The sequence below is a fragment of the Myotis yumanensis genome, unplaced genomic scaffold, assembly GCF_028538775.1.
Source record: "Myotis yumanensis isolate MYYU_CA2020_CCGP unplaced genomic scaffold, mMyoYum1.0.hap1 SCAF_87, whole genome shotgun sequence".
NCBI classification, from domain to species: Eukaryota; Metazoa; Chordata; class Mammalia; order Chiroptera; family Vespertilionidae; genus Myotis; species Myotis yumanensis.
In genome coordinates this window covers 100,001-107,665 of record NW_027223838.1, presented here as the reverse complement: position 1 = coordinate 107,665, position 7,665 = coordinate 100,001, and positions in this window count along the sequence as shown.

Here is a 7,665-nt window from a genome sequence, read left to right as displayed (position 1 = left end):
TCTATTCTTTTCAAGGCAGGGAGGAGGCCTTTCCAAGGCCTAGATAACAAAGTCCGGAGGCCAGACCAGGGCTGAAGGATAAACTAAAGTCATCATATAGGAGTTTAAAAGCACCCTGCCTCTGCATAGATACACAGCACAGCAAAGCCCAAAGTCCACAAGCATGTCTTTGACCTATTTTTATAAATCACCATCCAAGGATGAGACTTGTAAGTGGTTTCAAACACTGTTCTACACTCTTTCCTGCTGTTGACCAGTGGGTTCCATGAAATCCAGTGATGATAGATGAGGGAGGTGGGAGAAAGCAGCAAAGGGGCGGGGAGGGGGGAGGGGGGGCGGTTTGGTAAGCTGTAAAATGATAGTGAGCGGTCAAAAATTAACATGACAACAGTAACAATGTGGTCTCTGCCCTGGGACTCTGGGCTGTGCCCCAAGAGCACTGGAAAAAAGGGAAGTGACTAGTTACCTCTTGTCATTCACTAGTCCAAAGACATGTGACCCGCCCTAACCGGTTTCGCTCAGTGGATAGAGCGTTGGCCTGCGGGCCTGCGGGCTGAAAGGTCCCAGGTTCGATTCCGGTCAAGGGCATGTACCTGGGTTGGGGGCACATCCTCAGTAGGAGATGTGCAGGAGGCAGCTGATCGATGGTTCTCTCTCATCGATTTATCGAACTCTCTGTCCCTCTCCCTTCCTCTCTGTAAAAAATCAATAAAATATATATAAAAAAGATAAGTATTCATTTATCGTACAGTTAAGTCTGACGCTCTATCCACTGAGTCAAGCTGGGCAGGGCAATATGTGGCCCCTTTTCATCCACAATGCACCTTTCATTTTATCCTATTGCATTTCATTTCATTTTATTCACCGATGTGTCCCCCAATAAATTCAATTCCGGAAAAAACATAATAACTGAAAGGAAGCAGAGAAAATGATTCCTCCGTTGTCGCCCCGTGAATACTCGCCGCCTTTAGGTCTTCATTGTCGTGACACACACACCCGCCCCCCCCCCCCCCCGCCCCCCCCCCTCCCCCCGCTCCCCTTGAGGTTTTGAAGGTCCCGGGCCCGCAAAAAGTGTTCTGGGTACGTCCTCCCGGTCCTCTGTCAGGCCCCACCCCCCAAAAAACTTTTCCAGTCCCCCTTCCGGTGCCAGGCCGTGTGTGTGCGTGGGTGCGCGCGCGCACGCACGGGGCCTTCCTGGGCAAACCTCAGGTGGTGGAGCCCCCGCCCCGCCCCGCCGCCCCGCCGCCCGCCAGGGGCCCGGGCCGACACGGTCCCACTGGAGAGGTGGGCGCGGGGAGGGGATCGGCCACCCTTGCCCCCTGCCCCCCTCCTCCCCCCAAACACACACACAGCGGGCGGCGGGGCTCCCGCCCGGGCCGGGCCGGGCCCGGGCCCACGGCCCCGGAGCCGCCCCACTGACGTTCTCGCTGGTGTTCGCGCGCCACCTGGCGGCCGTTTTTATATGGCCTTTCCCTTGGTGCGGCGTGGCTGCCTGGCTAGGCCCTGGAATTCAGTTCATTCTGGAAACCTCTTGCTACTCGGGTGCCACTGTGTGTGAGTGTGCGTGTGAGTGTGAGTGTGAGTGTGAGTGTGAGTGTGTGTGTGTGTGTGTGTGTGTGTGGCGGGGGTGGGGGAGGAGGGGAGAGGGAGGGACCCCGAGAGAAACTCCCCTGTCTTCCTGTTTCTTAAAGGAAGGGCGCTAGTCAGACCCACTACAGATCCTTTGCGTTTTCTGGTCAATGGCCTGGCCTGGCCCGCATACCCCCATGTCCTGTCCTGCCAGACTTTCTTGCAGAAATACCTCCACCCGAAGAGTTCTTCACCTTTGTTTTAAAAAAGAGAAAGAGAAAGAAAGAAGAAGAAAGAAAGAAAGAAAGAAAGAAAGAAAGAAAGAAAGAAAGAAAGAAAATGACATCAACAAAGGAGCAAACGGACCCCAGGCCCTCCCCATCCCCTGCAAGCCCCCAGCCAACAAACAGAACTCCAGCTGCTCTCCTCCTACCGCATGCCCTTACCAGAGTCGCTCACTGTCTTAGAAATACGTTGGGGGCCCGCTCAGCGAATGACTCCTGTCCGTCCCCCCGTCCCCCCGCCCCCCCCCCCCCCCCCCCCGGCCCTCCTGCCTCTGCCACAATTCGGTGCCTGGAACCAAGCCGATCTTCTCCTTTCCTTCCTGAAGTGACTATGCCGCCACCGCAGCCGCTCAGGCGAGCCAGAGACAATATTCCAAAGTGGCCAGATGGCAAAAAAGACTCCAACTGGACATAAAGATGGAGGGGGCGGGGGTGGGGGGAGAGATGACGACGAGCGCACACGGGGACTCGTTTTTTGCACTTTAGACAGGAAGCCAGCTGAGAGGCAGAGGAATCTGTAGGAACGGGCCTCCCTCATCTCTCCTTTCGCCTCCCCGCCTACTAAGTGGCTTGCCCACAATCGCCCCTCTCTTTTCAACCCAGTCTGAAAAAGCGTGGATGCGGCTCTTCCACGGTCTCCTTAGGAGCGCTCCCCTTGTCACATCAGACACTTGAGGGAAAGAAAACGTTGCCCTCATGTCTCCCGGCCCCCCCCCCCCCCCCGTGTGTCAGGTGAATTTTTCAGGGCCGCCTCCTCCACAAACCCTAAGAAGGTGGAGGTAAGATTTTGGCCTCGGTGACATTTTCCTCTCTGGCATCTTAGAACGCTACCAGTGACTTCCAAGTGTTTTCAAACACTTTTGCACCGTTTCCTGCCATTTGTAAGTGAATTTTCAAGTGGTTTCCAAAACTGTTGTACAGTGTCCTGCACTTTAGAAGTGATTCCCAAGTGTTGCCCGACACTGTCCTACACTGCTTCCTGATCTAGATCAGTGATTTTGACGTGATTGCGAACAATTTTAGATAGTTTCCAGCCATTTAGATGTGAATTCCAAGTGGTGTCAAATACTGTTCTACAGTGTGCTGCTTTATATCGCAAGTTTTTTACAACACTATCACTCTGTTTCCTGCCATTTAGAAGTGAATGCCAAGTGTTTTCACACACCGTCCTACACTGATTCCTGATCTTTTAAAAAATATATTTTCATTGATTTCAGAGAGGAAGGGAGAGGGAGGGAGGGAGGCAGGGAGGGAGTGGGAGAGAGAGAGAGAGAGAGAGACATCAGTGATGAGAGAGAATCATGGATCGATCGGCTGCCTCTTGCACACCCCATCACCCCGTACTGGGGATCGAGCCCACAACCCAGGCATGTGCCCTTGACCGGAATCAAACCTGGGACCCTTCATTCCGCAGGCTGACGTACTATCCACCAAGCCAAACCGGCTAGGGCTAGTTTGTTTGTTTGGTTTTTTAAAGAGGGTTGGAAGGGAGTGGGAGGAAGGGAAGGAGGGAGAGATAGAAAGAGAGAGAGAGAGAGAGAGAGAGAGAGAGAGAGAGAGTTGTTGTTCCAGTTGTTTATTCATTCTTTGGGAGCCTTTTAAAAAAATAGATTTTTTTGCCCTAGCATTTCGATGATGCTTCCCGCTTGCACCCTGGATGTGGTATGTATGTATGTATGTATGTATGTATGTATTCAGATGATATTTTCTTGAGTTGTCCACTTGAATAACCTGAATGTTTTTGTTGTTGTTTTTTGTTTAGTTCCATACAAAGATTCCTATTTATTCATATCTGATTTATTCATTTTTTATTTTACTTTAAAGCCCGTATGGTTTTATGAACCGGTGTCTCCCCAATAATTGAGAGAGAGAGAGAGAGAGAGAGAGAGAGAGAGAGAGAAAAGACGAGACGATCTGTGAGTACTGCCTCATGTAGGTTTCAGCTCCTTGGCGGCAAAAGTGTTTTTGTGCCCTAACTGGTTTGGCTCAGTGGATGGAGCGTTGGCCTGCGGACTCGACGGGGGTGGGGCGGGGGTGGGGGTGGGGGGCGCGGGGGGTGTGTGTGTCCCAGGTTCGATTCCGGTCAAGGGCATGTACCTTGGTTTCGGGCACATCCCCAGTAGGAGGTGTGCAGGAGGCAGCTAGCTGCTCGATGTTTCTCTCGTGGATGTTTCTATCCCTCTCCCTTCCTCTCTGTAAAACATCAATAAAATATTTAATAAAATATTTTTTTTATGTCTCCCGGGAAGGGAGAGAGGGAGAGAGGGAGAGAGGGAGAGAGGGAGAGAGGGAGAGAGGGAGGCAGGCGCCGGGACGTCTTGGGCCTGCGGGGGGTGTGTGTGTGTGTGTGTGTGTGTGTGTGTGTGTGTGTGGTGGGTGGGTAGTGGTGGTGTGCGACTCCGAGGAAGTCTTTCACTTTCGAAGGGCCCGCTCGGCCCGCCCCCGTGTTTGTTCCGGCCATCCTCCGAGAAAAAGATTATCCTAGGCGCCCCCCCCCCCCCCCCCCCGCCCGCCCCCGCGTTCGGTGGCGCCGTGCCGTCCCGGAGGGGGTTGGGGGTGGGGGCCCGGGACGCGATCGGCCCTCCGGGCGGGCGGCGGGACGCCCTTGCCGGCCCGAGATCCGGATCCGTCCCGCTGAGGTTCGCGCCGCTTGTCGGGAGCCACCTGGCGGCCGCTTTTATATCGTTTCTTCCTTGCGGAGCATCTAGGGAGGGGAAGCGGCTGCAGTGCCCGAGGCCAACTTCCAGGGTGCCGGCGGCGCTGTCGGGATCTTGCCGGCGGCGCCGGTCCGTCGGTACGCGGCCCGTTCTCCGGAGATTGGACCTGCAGCAATGCTGAAGGAGTGAGTGGCTGCCGCCTCTGGGGAGGTGGGCCGCTAGGGCGGGTCGACCAGCACTCTGTTACCCCTCCGCGGGGACCGACCGGGGCCGCCGCCGCGGGCGTAGCCGCAGAGGTTGGCTCGCGCCGCTCCGTCGGTGCCTGTCCGGTTCTCCGGAGATTGGACCTGCGGCGGGGCCATTGAAGGAGTGAGTGCCCGCCGCCGCCGGCGCCGCCGCGACGTGTGGCCCGGCACTCGCTGTCGCCCCTCCGCGGGGACCGACCGGGGCCGCCGCCGCGGGCGTAGCCGGAGAGGGTGGCTTGCGCCGGGACGCCGTCCTGCCCGAGGCGCCCCCCCCCCCCCACCTCCCGCTTCTATTGATTTCGGCGCGGGCGCGTGCCTGCGCGACGTGCCGGGCGACTGGTGCCGTGTGTCCGCGTCCGCTCCTGCGGGTTCGTCCGTCCGTCCGTCCGTCCGTCAGAGGCGCCTTCCGCGAAATTTTTCAAAGTCCCGATTCTGAGGCGGGAGCGTGCGCGCGTTCAGTGGTCGCCCGGGCTGCGCGGGCGGGCGTGTGCCCGAGTGTGCCGCGGTCACCGGGCTCGACTTTGGGGCCGTTATCCGAGTCGCGGAGCTCCGTAGGTGGGGGCCGGCACGGGCGGTGCGTGGAGGACGGCGGAGGGCGAGGCGGGTCGGTACGAGCGCACTCGTGGTCCCGGTCGTCAGATAACGTTTCTTCGTTTTTCCGCGAGCGGGCTTGCGCCGACGCCGCGGCCGGGCCTTCCAACGACACGGTGGTTCTAGGCGCCGGGCGGAATTTTTTCAAAGTCCCGACTCGGAAGCACGTTTGACCGGGCCGTTGCCCAGGCGTGCCAAGTGGTGAGGGAGGCCGTGGACGGCCCGGCCCTCTCCCTCTTGCTGCCGCCTGTCCGTGGCACGCTCTCTTTACTGGCTTTGGGGGGTCGACCAGATAGTCCCGTCCAACCCCCCCCCCCCCCCCCCCCGCCCTTCTTTGGTGGCGATGGGGTCCCGTGGGGTCTCCTGTGGCCGCGACTCGCTTCCGGGAGTCAGGCGTGACCTGTAGACAGAGGCCCCCGTCACCGGGCACCGTCCGTGTTTTGCCTAAAGTTGGCATTTTGTACCACGAGATGACTGTGGACACGCTGTCCTCGGGTGATTGGACGACGGGGGGTGTCCCCGGGAGGTTCCCGGCCGCGACCCGGAGCCTGACTCCCCCCACGTCCCCGGCCGCACGAGCGAAAGCCGTACGCCTCGGGCCTGCGCGCGCCGGCTGCTGTACGTCTCGGGCCCCGTCCCCGCGGACCGTGGTCTTCCTCCTCCGCGTGAGAAGAGAGCGAAGGGCTTTACGTGGCGAGGCTGAAGCGCAGGCTCGTGCTCCGGACGGTTGTCCCCGCCACGTTTCCCTTCTTCTCGCCCCGTTTTTTGTTGCCGTCCGATCGATGTGGTGACGTCGCGCTCTCCCGGGCCGGGCCTAAGCCGCGCCAGCCGAGGGACGGACATTCCTTGGCGAATGGGACCGCTCTTCTCGCTCTGCCCGCGGGCCCCTCTCCTCTCCTCCCCGTCCGACGGCGGTGCGTGGAAGGGAAGGGGTGCGGAACCCGGCCCGACCTCGGTGTCACGCCCGTGGTCTCTCTGACGCAGCGGACACCCTCCGCTCGCCTTTCCCGGCTTGCGTTGTCGCGGGCGCCCCTCCTCGCGGCGGGGAGGGGGCGTCCCGTCGTCGCGCCGCACGCGCCTCCCCCGTTGGGCGTGCGGTCGCTGTTTCGCCTTGGCCCTCGGCGGGTGCCCCTGGAGCGCTCCGGGCTGTCCTGCAGGTGCCTGAGGCCGAGCTGGTGGTGTCGTTTCCCGCTCCCCGCGAGCCCCCCGCCGGGCCGCCGCTGTCGGCGGTGCGCTGGAGGGGAGCCCCGGGGGAGTCTGGCCGGATAAGGGGAAGGCACGCCCGTCCCCCCTCGCGGGAGGGGGGGCCGGGCCCTCGCAACGTGTGCCGCGCGGGCGACCGCGACGGGGCCGAGTCAGCGGGTGCCGGCCGCTGGCTGACCGTGAGAGTTGATTTGTTTTTGCTGCCGCCTGTTCTTCCGTTATTGTAGTGTTTTTTTTTTTTCTTTTTTCCGTCTTGCGTCGTGCCGGTGTTCCCGACGCAACACCGCGGGCTCTCTTTTAGTTAACTGTGGACGAGGCCCCCGGTGAGGCAAGAGGACGAAGCCCAGAGGCGGCACGGGCTCGCTCCTCCCGCGCAATCTCTCTCTCTCGAACGGCCCCTATCGCGAGCGCCTGTTGTGTCCACCCTGTGCTTGACCCTGTCCCGGTCGGGTCCTCCCCCGGGCCCCCCCCGTGTTCCCTCGGAAGTGTCTCCACGTGGCTCCGCGGGCCCGATGGGGTGTTTCTGCTGGGGTTGGGGGACGACGCGCCCTCGGTGAGAAAAGCCTTCTCTAGCGATCCGAGAGGGTGCCTTGGGGTACCGGACCCCCCAGCCGCCGCCCCTCCTCTGGAAGCGCGTTCGGATAGCCGCCTCTGTGTTTGAGCGCTCGGGCCCCTCTCGCGCCGGCTTTGAGGGGCCGAGCGGCGACGCAGCTTGTGCCTTACTGTGGCCCGCGCCTCCCCCCTCCGAGTCGGGGGAGGGTCCCGCCGGGCCGGGGGCCGGCGTCCGTCGCGGGGAAAACGCCGCGTTACGTGAGCGTGCACGCGCGCGTTACCGCGTGCGCATTCGGGCGCGCGGGGGGATTCTCTCCCGTTGTGTGCCGAAGGGGTTTTGGGGGGGGGCCGCGGAGGCCTTCCCCGTCCCCCCGGCGTTCCCGCTCCCGCGCCTCGAGCGGCTCTCCGCACGCACCCGCCACACGGGTTCGCAGCCGACGGGTGTGCTGCGCGGGCACGGTCGGGGCCCGGCTTGTCCTCGGGGGGCGCTCCGCCCGGGATGCGAGTCCCCGTCCGGCTCGGACTGGGCAGATGAACGGATGGGCGGCTGGAGAAGGAGCCGCG